A 22,044-nucleotide genomic window follows, 5' to 3' on the forward strand; every position below is an offset into this window, starting at 1 on the left:
GACATTAGGACCTGATGGAGGGACAATAGAGCACTGGATACCAGGACATTAGGACCTGATTGAGGGTCAATAGAGCCCTGAGAACCAGACCATTAGGTCCTGACGGTCATTAGTGAGTTGGGTTCCAGGACATTAGGACCTGATGGTCGTTAGTGGGTTGGGTACAAGGACATTAGGACCTGACGGTTGTTAGTGAGTTGGGTACCAGGACATTAGGACCTAATGGAGGGACAATAGAGCCCTGAGTACCAGGACAATAGGTCCTGAAGGTCGTTAGTGGGTTGGGTACTAGGACGTTAGGACCTGACGGTCGTTAGTGAGTTGGGTACCAGGTCATTAGGACCTAATGGAGGGACAATAGAGCCCTGAGTAACAGACCATTAGGACCTGATGGAGGGACAATAGAGCCCTGGGTACCAGACCATTAGGACCTGTTTGAGTGACAATAGAGCCCTGGGTACCAGGACATTAGGACCTGACGGTCGTTAGTGAGTTGGGTACCAGGTCATTAGGACCTGATGGAGGGACAGTAGAGCCTTGGGTACCAGACCATTAGGACCTGATGGAGGGACAATAGAGTACCAGTGCATTAGGACCTGATGGAGGGACAATAGAGCCCTGAGTACCAGGACATTAGGACCTGATGGTCGTTAGTGAGTTGGGTACCAGGCCATTAGGACCTGATGCAGGGACAATGGAGCCCTGAGTACCAGACCATTAGGACCTGATGGTCGTTAGTGAGTTGAGTACCAGGACATTAGGACCTGATGGTGGGACAATAGAGCCCTGGGTACCAGGACATTAGGACCTGATGGAGGGACAATAGAGCCCTGAGTACCATGACATGAGGTCCTGACGTTCGTTAGTGAGTTGGGTCCCAGGACCTGATGGTCGTTATTGGGTTGGGTACAAGGACATTAGGACCTTCCGGTTGTTAGTGAGTTGGGTACCAGGACATTAGGACCTGACTGTCGTTAGTGAGTTGGGTACCAGGTCATTAGGACCTGATGGAGGGACAATATAGCCCTGAGTACCAGGACAGTAGGACCTGATGGAGGGACAATAGTGCCCTGGGTACCAGCCATGAGGACCTGATGGAGGGACAATAGAGCCCTGGGTACCAGGACATTAGGACCTGATGGAGGGACAATAGAGCCCTGAGTACCAGGACATTAGGACCTGATTCAATGACAATAGAGCCCTGGGTACTAGGACGTTAGGACCTGACGGTCGTTAATGGGTTGGGTACGTGGGCATTAGGACCTGATGGAGGGACAATAGATTATTGGGTCCCTGGACATTAGGCCCTGATGGAGGGACAATAGAGCCTTGGGTACCAGACCATTAGGACCTGATGGAGGGACAATAGAGCCCTGAGTACCAGTACATTAGGACCTGATGGAGGGACAATAGAGCCCTGAGTACCAGGACATTAGGACCTGATGGTCGTTAGTGAGTTGGGTACCATGACATTAAGAACTGACTGTCGTTAGTGAGTTGGGTACCAGACCATTAGGACCTGATGGAGGGACAATAGAGCCCTGAGTACCAGTACATTAGGACCTGATGGAGGGACAATAGAGCCCTGAGTACCAGGACATTAGGACCTGATGGTCGTTAGTGAGTTGGGTCCAGGCCATTGGGACCTGATGCAGGGACAATGGAGCCCTGAGTACCAGGCCATTAGAACCTGATGGTCGTTAGTGAGTTGGGTACCAGGACATTAGGACCTGATTGTCGTTATTGGGTTGGGTACAAGGACATTAGGACCAGGACCAGGTTGTTAGTGAGTTGGGTACCAGGACATTAGGACCTAATCGAGGGACAATAGAGCCCTGAGTAACAGACCTTTAGGACCTGATGGTCGTTAGTGAGTTGAGTACCAGGACATTTGGACCTGATGGAGGGTCAATAGAGCCCTGGGTACCAGGACATTAGGTCCTGACGGTCATTAGTGAGTTGGGTACCATGACATTAGGACCTGATGGAGGGACAATATAGCCCTGAGTACCAGACCATTAGGACTTGACGGTTGTTAGTTAGTTGGGTACCATGACAATAGGATCTGACTGTCGTTAGTGAGTTGGGTACCAGGTCATTAGGACCTGATGGAGGGACAACAGAGCCCTGGGTACCAGGACATTAGGACCTGACTGTCGTTACTGAGTTGGGTACCAGGTCATTAGGACCTCATGGAGGGACAATAGAGCCCTGTGTACCTTGACATTAGGACCTGACTGTCGTTAGTGAGTTGGGTACCAGGACATTAGGACCTGACTGTCGTCAGTGAGTTGGGTACCATGACATTAGGACCTGACTGTCGTTAGTGAGTTGGGTACCAGGTCATTAGGACCTGATTGTCGTTAGTGAGTTGGGTACCAGGACATTAGGACCTGATTGTCGTTAGTGAGTTGGTTACCAGACCATTAGGACTTGACGGTTGTTAGTGAGTTGGGTACCAGGACATTTGGACCTGATGGCTGAACAATAGAGCCCTGGGTACCAGGACATTAGGACCTGATGGAGGGACAATAGAGCCCTGGGTACCAGGACATTAGGACCTGAAGGAGGGACAATAGAGCCCTGAGTACCAGGACATTATGTCCTGACGGTCGTTAGTGAGTTGGGTACCAGGACATTAGGACCTTCCGGTTGTTTGTGAGTTGGGTACCAGGACATTAGGACCTAATGGAGGGACAATAGAGCCCTGAGTACCAGACCTTAAGGACCTGATGGTCGTTAGTGAGTTGAGTACCAGGACATTAGGACCTGATGGCTGAACAATAGAGCCCTGAGTACCAGAACATTAGGTCCTGACGGTCATTAGTGAGTTGGGTTCCAAGACATTAGGACTTGATTGTTGTTAGTGAGTTGGGTACTAGGACATTAGGACCTGATGGAGGGACAATAGAGCCCTCGGTAACAGGACATTAGGACCAGGTTGAGAGAGGTTGATGGAGGGACAATAGAACCCTGACTACCAGACCATTTGGACCTGACGGTCGTTAGTGAGTTGGGTACCATGACATTAGGACCTGATGTAGGGACAATATTGCCCTGAGTACCATGACATTAGGTCGTTAGTGAGTTGGGTACCAGGACATTAGGACCTGATGGAGGGACAATAGATTCTTGGGTCCCTGGACATTTGGACCTGACGGTAGTTAGTGAGTTGGGTGCCATGACATTAGGACCTGATGGAGGGACAATATTGCCCTGAGTACCAGGACATTAGGACCTGATGGAGGGACAATAGAGCCCTGACTACCAGACCATTTGGACCTGACGGTCGTTAGTGAGTTGGGTACCATGACATTAGGACCTAATGGAGGCACAATAGAGCCCTGAGGACCAGACCATTAGGACCTGATGGAGGGACAATAGAGCCCTGGGTACCAGGACATTAGGACCTAATGGAGGGACAATAGAGCCCTGAGTACCAGGACATTAGGTCCTGATGGTCGTTAGTGGGTTGGGTACGTGGGCATTAGGACCTGATGGAGGGACAATAGAACCCTGACTACCAGACCATTTGGACCTGACGGTCGTTAGTGAGTTGGGTACCATGACATTAGGACCTAATGGAGGCACAATAGAGCCCTGAGGACCAGACCATTAGGACCTGATGGAGGGACTATAGAGCCCTGGGTACCAGGACATTAGGACCTAATGGAGGGACAATAGAGCCCTGAGTACCAGGACATTAGGTCCTGATGGTCGTTAGTGGGTTGGGTGCAAGGACATTAGGACCTGACGGTTGTTAGTGAGTTGGGTACCAGCACATTAGGACTTAATGGAGGGACAATAGAGCCCTGAGTACCAGGACATTAGGTCCTGATGGTCGTTAGTGGGTTGGGTACCAGGACATTAGGACCTGACGGTCGTTAGTGGGTTGGGTACCAGGACATTAGAACCTGACAGTTGTTAGTGAGTTGGGTAGCAGGAATTATGACCTAATGAAGGGACAATAGAGCCCTGAGTACCAGACAATTAGGACTTGATGGAGGGACAATAGAGCCCTGATTACCAGGACATTAGGACCAGAGTTGGTTACCAGGACATTAGGACCTGATGGAGGGACAATAGAGCCCTGAGTACCAGGACATTAGGACCTGGTGGAGGGACAATAGAGCCCTGGGTACCAGGACATTATGACCTGACGTTTGTTAGTGGGTTGGGTTCCATGAAATTAGGACCTGATGGAGGGACAATAGAGCCCTGGGTACCAGGACATTAGGACCTGACGGTCGTTAGTGGGTTGGGTACAAGGACATTAGGACCTGACTGTCGTTAGTGAGTTGGGTACCATGACATTAGGACCTGATGGAGGGACAATATACACCTGAGTACCAAACCATTAGGTCCTGACTGTCGTTTGTGAGTTGGGTACAAGGACATTAGGACCTGATGTAGGGACAATAGAGCCCTGAGTACCATGACATTAGGACCTGACAGTACATACCTACACGTCACAAGACGCAGGCTTTCTCCTATAGAGCTCCATTTTTATGGAATGGTCTGCCTACCCATGTGAGAGACGCAAACTCGGTCTCAACCTTTACGTCTTTGCTAAAGACTGATCTCTTCAGTGGGTCATATGATTGAGTGTAGTCTGACCCAGGAGTGTGAAGGTGAATGGAAAGACTCTGGAGCAACGAACCGTCCTTGCTGTCTCTGCCTGGCCGGTTCCACTCTTTCCACTGGGATTCTCGTCCTCTAACCCTATTACAGGGGCTGAGTCGCTGGCTTACTGGTGCTCTTTCATGCCGTCCCTAGGAGGGGTGCGTCACTTGAGTGGGTTGAGTCACTGATGTGAACTTCCTGTCTGGGTTGGCGCTCCCCCTTGGGTTGTGCCGTGGCGGAGATCTTTGTGGGCTATACTCGGCCTTGTCTCAGGATGGTAAGTTGGTGGTTGAAGATATCCCTCTAGTGGTGTGGGGGCTGTGCTTTGGCAAAGTGGGTGGGGTTATATCCTTCCTGGGGGTATCATCGGATGGGGCCACAGTGTCTCCTGACCCCTCCTGTCTCAGCCTCCAGGATTTATGCTGAAGTAGTTTATGTTTCGGGAGTTAGGGTCAGTTTGTTATATCTGGAGTACTTCTCCTGTCTTATCCTGTGTCCTGTGTGAATTTAATTATGCTCTCTCTAATTCTCTCTCTTTCTCTCTTTCTTTCTCTCTCTCGGAGGACCTGAGCGCTAGGACCATGCCTCAGGACTACCTGGCATGATGACTCCTTGTGCTGCTCCAGTTTCAACTGTTCTGCCTGCGGCTATGGAATCCTGACCTGTTCACCGGACGTGCTACCTGTCCCAGACCTGCTGTTTTCAACACTCTAGGACCTGATGGTCGTTAGTGAGTTGGGTACCAGGACATTAGGACCTGATGGTCGTTAGTGAGTTGGGTACCAGGACATTAGGACCTGATGGAGGGACAATAGAGCCCTGAGTACCAGGACATTAGGTCCTGACGGTCGTTAGTGAGTTGGGTACCAGGACATTAGGACCTGATGGAGGGACAATGGAGCCCTGAGTACCAGACCATTAGGACCTGATGGTCGTTAGAGAGTTGAGTACCAGGACATTAGGACCTGATGGAGGGACAATATAGCCCTGAGTACCAGGACATTAGTACCTGATTTTGGGACAATAGTGCCCTGGGTACCAGACCATTAGGACCTGATGGAGGGACAATAGAGCCCTGAGTACCAAACCACTAGGACCTGATGGAGGGACAATTGTGCCCGGGGTACCAGACCATTAGAACCTGATGGAGGGACAATAGAGCCCTGAGTACCAGACCACTAGGACCTGATGGAGGGACAATAGTGCCCTGGGTTCCAGGACATTAGGACCTGATTGTCGTTAGTGAGTTGGGGACCAGGACATTAGGACCTGACTGTCGTTAGTGAGTTGGGTACCAGGTCATTAGGACGTGTTGGAGGGACAATATAGCCCTGAGTACCAGAGCATTAGGACTTGACGGTCGTTAGTGAGTTGGGTACCATGACATTAGGACCTAATGGAGGGACAATAGAGCCCTAAGTATCAGGACATTAGGACCTGATGGAGGGACAATAGTGCCCTGTGTACCAGCCATGAGGACCTGACGGTTGTTAGTGAGTTGGGTACCAGGACATTAGGTCCTGACGGTCGTTAGTGAGTTGGGTACCAGGACATTAGGACCTGATGGTCGTTATTGGGTTGGGTACCAGGACATTAGGACCTGATTGTCGTTATTGGGTTGGGTACAAGGACATTAGGACCTTCCGGTTGTTAGTGAGTTGGGTACCAGGACATTAGTACCTGATGGTCTTATTGGGTTGGGTACCAGGACATTAGGACCTGATTGTCGTTAGTGAGTTGGGGACCAGGACATTAGGACCTGACTGTCGTTAGTGAGTTGGGGACCAGGACATTAGGACCTGACTGTCGTTAGTGAGTTGGGTACCAGGTCATTAGGACGTGATGGAGGGACAATAGAGCCCTGAGTACCAGACCATTAGGACTTGACGGTCATTAGTGAGTTGGGTACCAGGACATTAGTACCTGATGGTCTTATTGGGTTGGGTACAAGGACATTAGGACCTTCCGGTTGTTAGTGAGTTGGGTACCAGGACATTAGGACCTGATGGTCTTATTGGGTTGGGTACAAGAACATTAGGACCTTCCGGTCGTTAGTGAGTTGGGTACCAGGACATTAGGACCTGAAGGTCTTATTGGGTTGGGTACCAGGGCATTAGGACCTTCCGGTTGTTAGTGAGTTGGGTTCCAGGACATTAGGACCTGATTGTCGTTACCAGTACATTAGGACCTGGTGGAGGGACAATATTGCCCTGAGTACCAGGACATTAGGACCTGATGGAGGGACAACAGAGCCCTGGGTACCAGGACATTAGGACCTGATGGTCGTTAATGGGTTGGGTACGTGGGCATCAGGACCTGATGGAGGGACAATAGAACCCTGAGTACCAGCCCATTTGGACCTGACGGTCGTTAGTGAGTTGGGTACCAGGACATTAGGTCCTGACGGTCGTTAGTGAGTTGGGTACCAGGACATTAGGTCCTGACGGTCGTTAGTGAGTTGGGGACCAGGACATTAGGACCTGACTGTCGTTAGTGAGTTGGGGACCAGGACATTAGGACCTGAATGTCTTTAGTGAGTTGGGTACCAGGTCATTAGGACGTGATGGAGGGACAATAGAGCCCTGAGTACCAGACCATTAGGACTTGACGGTCATTAGTGAGTTGGGTACCAGGACATTAGGACCTGATGGTCTTATTGGGTTGGGTACAAGGACATTAGGACCTTCCGGTTGTTAGTGAGTTGGGTACCAGGACATTAGGACCTGATGGTCTCATTGGGTTGGGTACAAGGACATTAGGACCTTCCGGTCGTTAGTGAGTTGGGTACCAGGACATTAGGACCTGATGGTCTTATTGGGTTGGGTACCAGGACATGAGGACCTTCCGGTTGTTAGTGAGTTGGGTTCCAGGACATTAGGACCTGATTGTCGTTACCAGTACATTAGGACCTGGTGGAGGGACAATATTGCCCTGAGTACCAGGACATTAGGACCTGATGGAGGGACAATAGAGCCCTGGGTACCAGGACATTAGGACCTGATTGTCGTTAATGGGTTGGGTACGTGGGCATCAGGACCTGATGGAGGGACAATTGAACCCTGAGTACCAGCCCATTTGGACCTGACGGTCGTTAGTGAGTTGGGTACCAGGACATTAGGTCCTGACGGTCGTTAGTGAGTTGGGTACCAGGACATTAGGTCCTGACGGTCGTTAGTGAGTTGGGTACCAGGACATTAGGACCTAATGGAGGGACAATAGAGCCCTGAGGACCAGACCATTAGGACCTGATGGAGGGACAATAGAGCCCTGGGTACCAGGACATTAGGACCTGATGGAGGGACAATAGAGCCCTGAGTACCAGGACATTAGGACCTGATGGTCGTTAGTGGGTTGGGTACAAGGACATTAGGACCTGACGGTTGTTAGTGAGTTGGGTACCAGGACATTAGGACCTAATGGAGGGACAATAGAGCCCTGAGTACCAGGACATTAGGTTCTGACGGTCGTTAGTGGGTTGGGTACCAGGACATTAGGACCTGACGGTCGTTAGTGGGTTGGGTACCAGGACATTTGGACCTGACTGTCGTTAGTGAGTTGGGTACCAGGACATTAGGACCTGATGGAGGGAAAATAGAGCCCTGAGTACCAGGACATTAGGACCTGATGGTCGTTAGTGGGTTGGGTACAAGGACATTAGGACCTGACGGTTGTTAGTGAGTTGGGTACCAGGACATTAGGACCTAATGGACGGACAATAGAGCCCTGAGTACCAGGACATTAGGTCCTGATGGTCGTTAGTGGGTTGGGTACAAGGACATTAGGACCTGACGGTTGTTAGTGAGTTGGGTACCAGGACATTAGGACCTAATGGAGGGACAATAGAGCCCTGAGTACCAGGACATTAGGTCCTGATGGTCGTTAGTGGGTTGGGTGTCCCAGGACATTAGGACCTGACCGTCGTTAGTGGGTTGGGTACCAAGACATTAGGCCCTGACTGTCGTTAGTGAGTTGGGTACCAGGACATTAGGACCTGACGGTTGTTAATGAGTTGGCTAGCAGGAATTAGGACCTAATGAAGGGACAATAGAGCCCTGAGTACCAGGACATTAGGACCTGACAGTACATACCTACACGTCACAAGACGCAGGCTTTCTCCTATAGAGCTACATTTTTATGGAATGTTCTGCCTACCCATGTGAGAGACGCAAACTCAGTCTCAACCTTTACGTCTTTACTAAAGACTGATCTCTTCAGTGGGTCATATGATTGAGTGTAGTCTGACCCAGGAGTGTGAAGGTGAATGGAAAGACTCTGGAGCAACGAACCGTCCTTGCTGTCTCTGCCTGGCCGGTTCCACTCTTTCCACTGGGATTCTCGTCCTCTAACCCTATTACAGGGGCTGAGTCGCTGGCTTACTGGTGCTCTTTCATGCCGTCCCTAGGAGGGGTGCGTCACTTGAGTGGGTTGAGTCACTGATGTGAACTTCCTGTCTGGGTTGGCGCTCCCCCTTGGGTTGTGCCGTGGCGGAGATCTTTGTGGGCTATACTCGGCCTTGTCTCAGGATGGTAAGTTGGTGGTTGAAGATATCCCTCTAGTGGTGTGGGGGCTGTGCTTTGGCAAAGTGGGTGGGGTTATATCCTTCCTGGGGGTATCATCGGATGGGGCCACAGTGTCTCCTGACCCCTCCTGTCTCAGCCTCCAGGATTTATGCTGAAGTAGTTTATGTTTCGGGAGTTAGGGTCAGTTTGTTATATCTGGAGTACTTCTCCTGTCTTATCCTGTGTCCTGTGTGAATTTAATTATGCTCTCTCTAATTCTCTCTCTTTCTCTCTTTCTTTCTCTCTCTCGGAGGACCTGAGCGCTAGGACCATGCCTCAGGACTACCTGGCATGATGACTCCTTGTGCTGCTCCAGTTTCAACTGTTCTGCCTGCGGCTATGGAATCCTGACCTGTTCACCGGACGTGCTACCTGTCCCAGACCTGCTGTTTTCAACACTCTAGGACCTGATGGTCGTTAGTGAGTTGGGTACCAGGACATTAGGACCTGATGGTCGTTAGTGAGTTGGGTACCAGGACATTAGGACCTGATGGAGGGACAATAGAGCCCTGAGTACCAGGACATTAGGTCCTGACGGTCGTTAGTGAGTTGGGTACCAGGACATTAGGACCTGATGGAGGGACAATGGAGCCCTGAGTACCAGACCATTAGGACCTGATGGTCGTTAGAGAGTTGAGTACCAGGACATTAGGACCTGATGGAGGGACAATATAGCCCTGAGTACCAGGACATTTGTACCTGATTTTGGGACAATAGTGCCCTGGGTACCAGACCATTAGGACCTGATGGAGGGACAATAGAGCCCTGAGTACCAAACCACTAGGACCTGATGGAGGGACAATTGTGCCCGGGGTACCAGACCATTAGAACCTGATGGAGGGACAATAGAGCCCTGAGTACCAGACCACTAGGACCTGATGGAGGGACAATAGTGCCCTGGGTTCCAGGACATTAGGACCTGATTGTCGTTAGTGAGTTGGGGACCAGGACATTAGGACCTGACTGTCGTTAGTGAGTTGGGTACCAGGTCATTAGGACGTGTTGGAGGGACAATATAGCCCTGAGTACCAGAGCATTAGGACTTGACGGTCGTTAGTGAGTTGGGTACCATGACATTAGGACCTAATGGAGGGACAATAGAGCCCTAAGTATCAGGACATTAGGACCTGATGGAGGGACAATAGTGCCCTGGGTACCAGCCATGAGGACCTGACGGTTGTTAGTGAGTTGGGTACCAGGACATTAGGTCCTGACGGTCGTTAGTGAGTTGGGTACCAGGACATTAGGACCTGATGGTCGTTATTGGGTTGGGTACCAGGACATTAGGACCTGATTGTCGTTATTGGGTTGGGTACAAGGACATTAGGACCTTCCGGTTGTTAGTGAGTTGGGTACCAGGACATTAGTACCTGATGGTCTTATTGGGTTGGGTACCAGGACATTAGGACCTGATTGTCGTTAGTGAGTTGGGGACCAGGACATTAGGACCTGACTGTCGTTAGTGAGTTGGGGACCAGGACATTAGGACCTGACTGTCGTTAGTGAGTTGGGTACCAGGTCATTAGGACGTGATGGAGGGACAATAGAGCCCTGAGTACCAGACCATTAGGACTTGACGGTCATTAGTGAGTTGGGTACCAGGACATTAGTACCTGATGGTCTTATTGGGTTGGGTACAAGGACATTAGGACCTTCCGGTTGTTAGTGAGTTGGGTACCAGGACATTAGGACCTGATGGTCTTATTGGGTTGGGTACAAGAACATTAGGACCTTCCGGTCGTTAGTGAGTTGGGTACCAGGACATTAGGACCTGAAGGTCTTATTGGGTTGGGTACCAGGGCATTAGGACCTTCCGGTTGTTAGTGAGTTGGGTTCCAGGACATTAGGACCTGATTGTCGTTACCAGTACATTAGGACCTGGTGGAGGGACAATATTGCCCTGAGTACCAGGACATTAGGACCTGATGGAGGGACAACAGAGCCCTGGGTACCAGGACATTAGGACCTGATGGTCGTTAATGGGTTGGGTACGTGGGCATCAGGACCTGATGGAGGGACAATAGAACCCTGAGTACCAGCCCATTTGGACCTGACGGTCGTTAGTGAGTTGGGTACCAGGACATTAGGTCCTGACGGTCGTTAGTGAGTTGGGTACCAGGACATTAGGTCCTGGCGGTCGTTAGTGAGTTGGGGACCAGGACATTAGGACCTGACTGTCGTTAGTGAGTTGGGGACCAGGACATTAGGACCTGAATGTCTTTAGTGAGTTGGGTACCAGGTCATTAGGACGTGATGGAGGGACAATAGAGCCCTGAGTACCAGACCATTAGGACTTGACGGTCATTAGTGAGTTGTGTACCAGGACATTAGGACCTGATGGTCTTATTGGGTTGGGTACAAGGACATTAGGACCTTCCGGTTGTTAGTGAGTTGGGTACCAGGACATTAGGACCTGATGGTCTCATTGGGTTGGGTACAAGGACATTAGGACCTTCCGGTCGTTAGTGAGTTGGGTACCAGGACATAAGGACCTGATGGTCTTATTGGGTTGGGTACCAGGACATGAGGACCTTCCGGTTGTTAGTGAGTTGCGTTCCAGGACATTAGGACCTGATTGTCGTTACCAGTACATTAGGACCTGGTGGAGGGACAATATTGCCCTGAGTACCAGGACATTAGGACCTGATGGAGGGACAATAGAGCCCTGGGTACCAGGACATTAGGACCTGATTGTCGTTAATGGGTTGGGTACGTGGGCATCAGGACCTGATGGAGGGACAATTGAACCCTGAGTACCAGCCCATTTGGACCTGACGGTCGTTAGTGAGTTGGGTACCAGGACATTAGGTCCTGACGGTCGTTAGTGAGTTGGGTACCAGGACATTAGGTCCTGACGGTCGTTAGTGAGTTGGGTACCAGGACATTAGGACCTGATGGTCGTTATTGGGTTGGGTACAAGGACATTAGGACCTTCCGGTTGTTAGTGAGTTGGGTACCAGGACATTAGGAGCTAATGGAGGGACAATAGAGCCCTGGGTACCAGGACATTAGGACCTGATGGCTGAACAATAGAGCCCTGGGTACCAGGACATTAGGTCCTGACGGTCATCCGTGAGTTGGGGACCAGGACATTAGGACCTGACTGTCGTTAGTGAGTTGGGTACCAGGTCATTAGGACGTGATGGAGGGACAATAGATCCCTGAGTACCAGACCATTAGGACTTGACGGTCGTTAGTGCGTTGGGTACCATGACATTAGGACCTGATGGAGGGACAATATTGCCCTGAGTACCAGGACATTAGGACCTCATGGAGGGACAATAGAGCCCTGGGTACCAGGACATTAGGACCTGACGGTCGTTAATGGGTTGGGTACGTGGGCATTAGGACCTGATGGAGCGACAATAGAACCCTGACTACCAGACCATTTGGACCTGACGGTCGTTAGTCAGTTGGATACCAGGACATTAGGACCTGATGGAGGGACAATAGTGCCCTGGGTACCAGACCATTAGAACCTGACGTTTGTTAGTGAGTTGGGTACCAGGACATTAGGACCTGATGCAGGGACAATGGAGCCCTGAGTACCAGACCATTAGGACCTGATGGTCGTTAGTGAGTTGGGTTCCAGGACAGTAGGACCTGATGGTCGTTAGTGAGTTGGGTACCAGGACATTAGGACCTAATGGAGGGACAATAGAGCCCTGAGGACCAGACCATTAGGACCTGATGGAGGGACAATAGAGCCCTGGGTACCAGGACATTAGGACCTGATGGAGGGACAATAGAGCCCTGAGTACCAGGACATTAGGACCTGATGGTCGTTAGTGGGTTGGGTACAAGGACATTAGGACTTGACGGTTGTTAGTGAGTTGGGTACCAGGACATTAGGACCTAATGGAGGGACAATAGAGCCCTGAGTACCAGGCCATTAGGTTCTGACGGTCGTTAGTGGGTTGGGTACCAGGACATTAGGACCTGACGGTCGTTAGTGGGTTGGGTACCAGGACATTTGGACCTGACTGTCGTTAGTGAGTTGGGTACCAGGACATTAGGACCTGACGGTTGTTAGTGAGTTGGGTAACAGGACATTAGGACCTGATGGAGGGAAAATAGAGCCCTGAGTACCAGGACATTAGGACCTGATGGTCGTTAGTGGGTTGGGTACAAGGACATTAGGACCTGACGGTTGTTAGTGAGTTGGGTACCAGGACATTAGGACCTAATGGACGGACAATAGAGCCCTGAGTACCAGGACATTAGGTCCTGATGGTCGTTAGTGGGTTGGGTACAAGGACATTAGGACCTGACGGTTGTTAGTGAGTTGGGTACCAGGACATTAGGACCTAATGGAGGGACAATAGAGCCCTGAGTACCAGGACATTAGGTCCTGATGGTCGTTAGTGGGTTGGGTGTCCCAGGACATTAGGACCTGACCGTCGTTAGTGGGTTGGGTACCAAGACATTAGGCCCTGACTGTCGTTAGTGAGTTGGGTACCAGGACATTAGGACCTGACGGTTGTTAATGAGTTGGCTAGCAGGAATTAGGACCTAATGAAGGGACAATAGAGCCCTGAGTACCAGGACATTAGGACCTGACAGTACATACCTACACGTCACAAGACGCAGGCTTTCTCCTATAGAGCTCCATTTTTATGGAATGGTCTGCCTACCCATGTGAGAGACGCAAACTCAGTCTCAACCTTTACGTCTTTACTAAAGACTGATCTCTTCAGTGGGTCATATGATTGAGTGTAGTCTGGCCCAGGAGTGTGAAGGTGAATGGAAAGACTCTGGAGCAACGAACCGTCCTTGCTGTCTCTGCCTGGCCGGTTCCACTCTTTCCACTGGGATTCTCTTCCTCTAACCCTATTACAGGGGCTGAGTCGCTGGCTTACTGGTGCTCTTTCATGCCGTCCCTAGGAGGGGTGCGTCACTTGAGTGGGTTGAGTCACTGATGTGAACTTCCTGTCTGGGTTGGCGCTCCCCCTTGGGTTGTGCCGTGGCAGAGATCTTTGTGGGCTATACTCGGCCTTGTCTCAGGATGGTAAGTTGGTGGTTGAAGATATCCCTTTAGTGGTGTGGGGGCTGTGCTTTGGCAAAGTGGGTGGGGTTATATCCTTCCTGGGGGTATCATCGGATGGGGCCACAGTGTCTCCTGACCCCTCCTGTCTCAGCCTCCAGGATTTATGCTGAAGTAGTTTATGTTTCGGGGGTTAGGGTCAGTTTGTTATATCTGGAGTACTTCTCCTGTCTTATCCTGTGTCCTGTGTGAATTTAATTATGCTCTCTCTAATTCTCTCTCTTTCTCTCTTTCTTTCTCTCTCTCGGAGGACCTGAGCGCTAGGACCATGCCTCAGGACTACCTGGCATGATGACTCCTTGTGCTGCTCCAGTTTCAACTGTTCTGCCTGCGGCTATGGAATCCTGACCTGTTCACCGGACGTGCTACCTGTCCCAGACCTGCTGTTTTCAACACTCTAGGACCTGATGGCCGTTAGTGAGTTTGGTAACTGGACATTAGGACCTGATGGTCGTTAGTCTGTTGGGTACCAGGACATTAGGACCTGATGGAGGGACAATAGAGCCCTGAGTACCAGGACATTAGGTCCTGACGGTCGTTAGTGAGTTGGGTACCAGGACATTAGGACCTGATGGAGGGACAATGGAGCCATGAGTACCAGGACATTAGGTCCTGATGGTCGTTAGTGAGTTGGGTACCAGGACATTAGGACCTGATGGTCGTTAGTGAGTTGGGTACCAGGACATTAGGACCTGATGGAGGGACAATAGAGCCCTGAGTACCAGGACATTAGGTCCTGACGGTCGTTAGTGAGTTGGGTACCAGGACATTAGGACCTGATGGAGGGACAATGGAGCCCTGAGTACCAGACCATTAGGACCTGATGGTCGTTAGTGAGTTGAGTACCAGGACATTAGGACCTGATGGAGTGACAATATAGCCCTGAGTACCCGGACATTAGGAACTGATAGAGGGACAATAGTGCCCTGGGTACCAGACCATTAGGACCTGATGGAGGGACAATAGAGCCCTGAGTACCAAACCACTAGGACCTGATGGAGGGACAATAGTGCCCTGGGTACCAGACCATTAGAACCTGATGGAGGGACAATAGAGCCCTGAGTACCAGACCACTAGGACCTGATGGAGGGACAATAGTGCCCTGGGTTCCAGGACATTAGGACCTGATTGTTGTTAGTGAGTTGGGGACCAGGACATTAGGACCTGACTGTCGTTAGTGAGTTGGGTACCAGGTCATTAAGACGTGATGGAGGGACAATAGAGCCCTGAGTACCAGGACATTAGGACCTGACAGTACATACCTACACGTCACAAGACGCAGGCTTTCTCCTATAGAGCTCCATTTTTATGGAATGGTCTGCCTACCCATGTGAGAGACGCAAACTCGGTCTCAACCTTTACGTCTTTGCTAAAGACTGATCTCTTCAGTGGGTCATATGATTGAGTGTAGTCTGACCCAGGAGTGTGAAGGTGAATGGAAAGACTCTGGAGCAACGAACCGTCCTTGCTGTCTCTGCCTGGCCGGTTCCACTCTTTCCACTGGGATTCTCGTCCTCTAACCCTATTACAGGGGCTGAGTCGCTGGCTTACGGGTGCTCTTTCATGCCGTCCCTAGGAGGGGTGCGTCACTTGAGTGGGTTGAGTCACTGATGTGAACTTCCTTTCTGGGTTGGCGCTCCCCCTTGGGTTGTGCCGTGGCAGAGATCTTTGTGGGCTATACTCGGTCTTGTCTCAGGATGGTAAGTTGGTGGTTGAAGATATCCCTCTAGTGGTGTGGGGGCTGTGCTTTGGCAAAGTGGGTGGGGTTATATCCTTCCTGGGGGTATCATCGGATGGGGCCACAGTGTCTCCTGACCCCTCCTGTCTCAGCCTCCAGGATTTATGCTGAAGTAGTTTATGTTTCGGGGGTTAGGGTCAGTTTGTTATATCTGGAGTACTTCTCCTGTCTTATCCGGTGTCCTGTGTGAATTTAATTATGCTCTCTCTAATTCTCTCTCTTTCTCTCTTTCTTTCTCTCTCTCGGAGGACCTGAGCGCTAGGACCATGCCTCAGGACTACCTGGCATGATGACTCCTTGTGCTGCTCCAGTTTCAACTGTTCTGCCTGCGGCTATGGAATCCTGACCTGTTCACCGGACGTGCTACCTGTCCCAGACCTGCTGTTTTCAACACTCTAGGACCTGATGGCCGTTAGTGAGTTTGGTAACTGGACATTAGGACCTGATGGTCGTTAGTGAGTTGGGTACCAGGACATTAGGACCTGATGGTCGTTAGTGAGTTGGGTACCAGGACATTAGGACCTGATGGAGGGACAATAGAGCCCTGAGTACCAGGACATTAGGTCCTGACGGTCGTTAGTGAGTTGGTTTACCAGGACATTAGGACCTGATGGAGGGACAATAGAGCCCTGAGTACCAGGACACTAGGACCTGACGGTCGTTAGTGAGTTGGGTACCAGGACATTAGGACCTGATGGAGGGACAATAGAGCCCTGGGTACCAGGACATTAGGAACTAATGGAGGGACAATAGAGCCCTGGGTACCAGGACATTAGGACCTGATTGTCGTTAATGAGTTGGGTACCAGGACATTAGGACCTGATGGAGGGACAATAGAGCCCTGAGTACCAGGACATTAGGACCTGATGGAGGGACAATAGAGCCCTGGGTACCAGGACATTAGGACCTGATGGAGGGACAATAGAGCCCTGGGTACCAGGACAGGACCTGATGGTCGTTAGTGAGTTGGGTACCAGGACATTAGGACCTGATGGTCTTATTGGGTTGGGTACAAGGTATTAGGACCTTCCGGTTGTTAGTGAGTTGGGTTCCAGGACATTAGGACCTGATTGTCGTTACCAGTACATTAGGACCTGGTGGAGGGACAATATTGCCCTGAGTACCAGGACATTAGGACCTGATGGAGGGACAATAGAGCCCTGGGTACCAGGACATTAGGACCTGACGGTCGTTAATGGGTTGGGTATGTGGGCATCAGGACCTGATGGAGGGACAATAGAACCCTGAGTACCAGCCCATTTGGACCTGACGGTCGTTAGTGAGTTGGGTACCAGGACATTAGGTCCTGACGGTCGTTAGTGAGTTGGGTACCAGGACATTAGGTCCTGACGGTCGTTAGTGAGTTGGGGACCAGGACATTAGGACCTGACTGTCGTTAGTGAGTTGGGGACCAGGACATTAGGACCTGAATGTCTTTAGTGAGTTGGGTACCAGGTCATTAGGACGTGATGGAGGGACAATAGAGCCCTGAGTACCAGACCATTAGGACTTGACGGTCATTAGTGAGTTGGGTACCAGGACATTAGGACCTGATGGTCTTATTGGGTTGGGTACAAGGACATTAGGACCTTCCGGTTGTTAGTGAGTTGGGTACCAGGACATTAGGACCTGATGGTCTTATTGGGTTGGGTACAAGGACATTAGGACCTTCCGGTCGTTAGTGAGTTGGGTACCAGGACATTAGGACCTGATGGTCTTATTGGGTTGGGTACCAGGACATGAGGACCTTCCGGTTGTTAGTGAGTTGGGTTCCAGGACATTAGGACCTGATTGTCATTACCAGTACATTAGGACCTGGTGGAGGGACAATATTGCCCTGAGTACCAGGACATTAGGACCTGATGGAGGGACAATAGAGCCCTGGGTACCAGGACATTAGGACCTGATTGTCGTTAATGGGTTGGGTACGTGGGCATCAGGACCTGATGGAGGGACAATAGAACCCTGAGTACCAGCCCATTTGGACCTGACGGTCGTTAGTGAGTTGGGTACCAGGACATTAGGTCCTGACGGTCGTTAGTGAGTTGGGTAACAGGACATTAGGTCCTGACGGTCGTTAGTGAGTTGGGTACCAGGACATTAGGACCTGATGGTCGTTATTGGGTTGGGTACCAGGACATTAGGACCTGATGGTCGTTATTGGGTTGGGTACAAGGACATTAGGACCTTCCGGTTGTTAGTGAGTTGGGTACCAGGACATTAGGAGCTAATGGAGGGACAATAGAGCCCTGGGTACCAGGACATTAGGACGTGATGGCTGAACAATAGAGCCCTGGGTACCAGGACATTAGGTCCTGACGGTCATTAGTGAGTTGGGGACCAGGACATTAGGACCTGACTGTCGTTAGTGAGTTGGGTACCAGGTCATTAGGACGTGATGGAGGGACAATAGATCCCTGAGTACCAGACCATTAGGACTTGACGGTCGTTAGTGAGTTGGGTACCATGACATTAGGACCTGATGGAGGGACAATATTGCCCTGAGTACCAGGACATTAGGACCTCATGGAGGGACAATAGAGCCCTGGGTACCAGGACATTAGGACCTGACGGTCGTTAATGGGTTGGGTACGTGGGCATTAGGACCTGATGGAGCGACAATAGAACCCTGACTACCAGACCATTTGGACCTGACGGTCGTTAGTGAGTTGGATACCAGGACATTAGGACCTGATGGAGGGACAATAGTGCCCTGGGTACCAGACCATTAGGACCTGACGTTTGTTAGTGAGTTGGGTACCAGGACATTAGGACCTGATGCAGGGACAATGGAGCCCTGAGTACCAGACCATTAGGACCTGATGGTCGTTAGTGAGTTGGGTTCCAGGACAGTAGGACCTGATGGTCGTTAGTGAGTTGGGTACCAGGACATTAGGACCTAATGGAGGGACAATAGAGCCCTGAGGACCAGACCATTAGGACCTGATGGAGGGACAATAGAGCCCTGGGTACCAGGACATTAGGACCTGATGGAGGGACAATAGAGCCCTGAGTACCAGGACATTAGGACCTGATGGTCGTTAGTGGGTTGGGTACAAGGACATTAGGACCTGACGGTTGTTAGTGAGTTGGGTACCAGGACATTAGGACCTAATGGAGGGACAATAGAGCCCTGAGTACCAGGACATTAGGTTCTGACGGTCGTTAGTGGGTTGGGTACCAGGACATTAGGACCTGACGGTCGTTAGTGGGTTGGGTACCAGGACATTTGGACCTGACTGTCGTTAGTGAGTTGGGTACCAGGACATTAGGACCTGACGGTTGTTAGTGAGTTGGGTAGCAGGACATTAGGACCTGATGGAGGGAAAATAGAGCCCTGAGTACCAGGACATTAGGACCTGATGGTCGTTAGTGGGTTGGGTACAAGGACATTAGGACCTGACGGTTGTTAGTGAGTTGGGTACCAGGACATTAGGACCTAATGGACGGACAATAGAGCCCTGAGTACCAGGACATTAGGTCCTGATGGTCGTTAGTGGGTTGGGTACAAGGACATTAGGACCTAATGGAGGGACAATAGAGCCCTGAGTACCAGGACATTAGGTCCTGACGGTCGTTAGTGGGTTGGGTGTCCCAGGACATTAGGACCTGACCGTCGTTAGTGGGTTGGGTACCAAGACATTAGGCCCTGACTGTCGTTAGTGAGTTGGGTACCAGGACATTAGGACCTGACGGTTGTTAATGAGTTGGGTAGCAGGAATTAGGACCTAATGAAGGGACAATAGAGCCCTGAGTACCAGGACATTAGGACCTGACAGTACATACCTACACGTCACAAGACGCAGGCTTTCTCCTATAGAGCTCCATTTTTATGGAATGGTCTGCCTACCCATGTGAGAGACGCAAACTCAGTCTCAACCTTTACGTCTTTACTAAAGACTGATCTCTTCAGTCGGTCATATGATTGAGTGTAGTCTGACCCAGGAGTGTGAAGGTGAATGGAAAGACTCTGGAGCAACGAACCGTCCTTGCTGTCTCTGCCTGGCCGATTCCACTCTTTCCACTGGGATTCTCTTCCTCTAACCCTATTACAGGGGCTGAGTCGCTGGCTTACTGGTGCTCTTTCATGCCGTCCCTAGGAGGGGTGCGTCACTTGAGTGGGTTGAGTCACTGATGTGAACTTCCTGTCTGGGTTGGCGCTCCCCCTTGGGTTGTGCCGTGGCGGAGATCTTTGTGGGCTATACTCGGCCTTGTCTCAGGAAGGTAAGTTGGTGGTTGAAGATATCCCTCTAGTGGTGTGGGGGCTGTGCTTTGGCAAAATGGGTGGGGTTATATCCTTCCTGGGGGTATCATCGGATGGGGCCACAGTGTCTCCTGACCCCTCCTGTCTCAGCCTCCAGGATTTATGCTGAAGTAGTTTATGTTTCGGGGGTTAGGGTCAGTTTGTTATATCTGGAGTACTTCTCCTGTCTTATCCGGTGTCCTGTGTGAATTTAATTATGCTCTCTCTAATTCTCTCTCTTTCTCTCTTTCTTTCTCTCTCTCTGAGGACCTGAGCGCTAGGACAATGCCTCAGGACTACCTGGCATGATGACTCCTTGTGCTGCTCCAGTTTCAACTGTTCTGCCTGTGGCTATGGAATCCTGACCTGTTCACTGGACGTGCTACCTGTCCCAGACCTGCTGTTTTCAACACTCTAGGACCTGATGGCCGTTAGTGAGTTTGGTAACTGGACATTAGGACCTGATGGTCGTTAGTGAGTTGGGTACCAGGACATTAGGACCTGATGGTCGTTAGTGAGTTGGGTACCAGGACATTAGGACCTGATGGTCGTTAGTGAGTTGGGTACCAGGACATTAGGACCTGATGGAGGGACAATAGAGCCCTGAGTACCAGGACATTAGGTCCTGATGGTCGTTAGTGAGTTGGGTACCATGACATTAGGACCTGACTGTCGTTAGTGAGTTGGGTACCAGGTCATTAGGACCTGATGGAGGGACAATAGAGCCTTGGGTACCAGACCATTAGGACCTGATGGAGGGACAATAGAGCCCTGAGTACCAGTACATTAGGACCTGATGGAGGGACAATAGAGCCCTGAGTACCAGACCATTAGGACCTGATGGTCGTTAGTGAGTTGGGTACCAGGCCATTAGGATCTGATGCTGGTACAATGGAGCCCTGAGTACCAGACCATTAGGACCTGATGGTCGTTAATGAGTTGAGTACCAGGACATTAGGACCTCATGGAGGGACAATTGAGCCCTTGTTACCAGGACATTAGGACCTGATGGAGGGACAATATAGCCCTGAGTACCAGGATAGTAGGTCCTGACGGTCGTTAGTGGGTTGGGTACCATGACATTAGGACCTGATGGAGGGACAATATACACCTGAGGACCAGACCATTAGGACCTGATGGTCGTTAGTGAGTTGGGTACCAGGCCATTAGGATCTGATGCTGGTACAATGGAGCCCTGAGTACCAGACCATTAGGACCTGATGGTCGTTAGTGAGTTGAGTACCAGGACATTAGGACCTCATGGAGGGACAATAGAGCCCTTGTTACCAGGAAATTAGGACCTGATGGAGGGACAATATAGCCCTGAGTACCAGGATAGTAGGTCCTGACGGTCGTTAGTGGGTTGGGTACCATGACATTAGGACCTGATGGAGGGACAATATACACCTGAGGACCAGACCATTAGGACCTGATGGAGGGACAATAGAGCCCTAAGTACCAGGACATTAGGACCTGATGGAGGGACAATAGTGCCCTGGGTACCAGCAATAAGGACCTGATGGAGGGACAATAGAGCTCTGGGTACCTGGACATTAGGACCTGATGGAGGGACAATAGAGCCCTGAGTACCAGGACATTAGGACCTGATGGAGGGACAATAGAGCCCTGGGTACCAGGACATTAGGACCTGATGGAGGGACAATAGAGCTGGTCGTTAATGGGTTGGGTACGTGGGCATTAGGACCTGATGGAAGACAATAGTGCCCTGGGTACCAGCCATGAGGAACTGATGGAGGGACAATAGAGCCCTCGGTAACAGGACATTAGGACCTGATGGAGGGACAATAGAGCCCTGGGTACCAGGACATTAGGACCT

The sequence above is a fragment of the Oncorhynchus mykiss genome, chromosome 19 (assembly GCF_057628025.1).
Source record: "Oncorhynchus mykiss isolate SJ-2025 chromosome 19, ASM5762802v1, whole genome shotgun sequence".
Taxonomy (NCBI): Eukaryota; Metazoa; Chordata; class Actinopteri; order Salmoniformes; family Salmonidae; genus Oncorhynchus; species Oncorhynchus mykiss.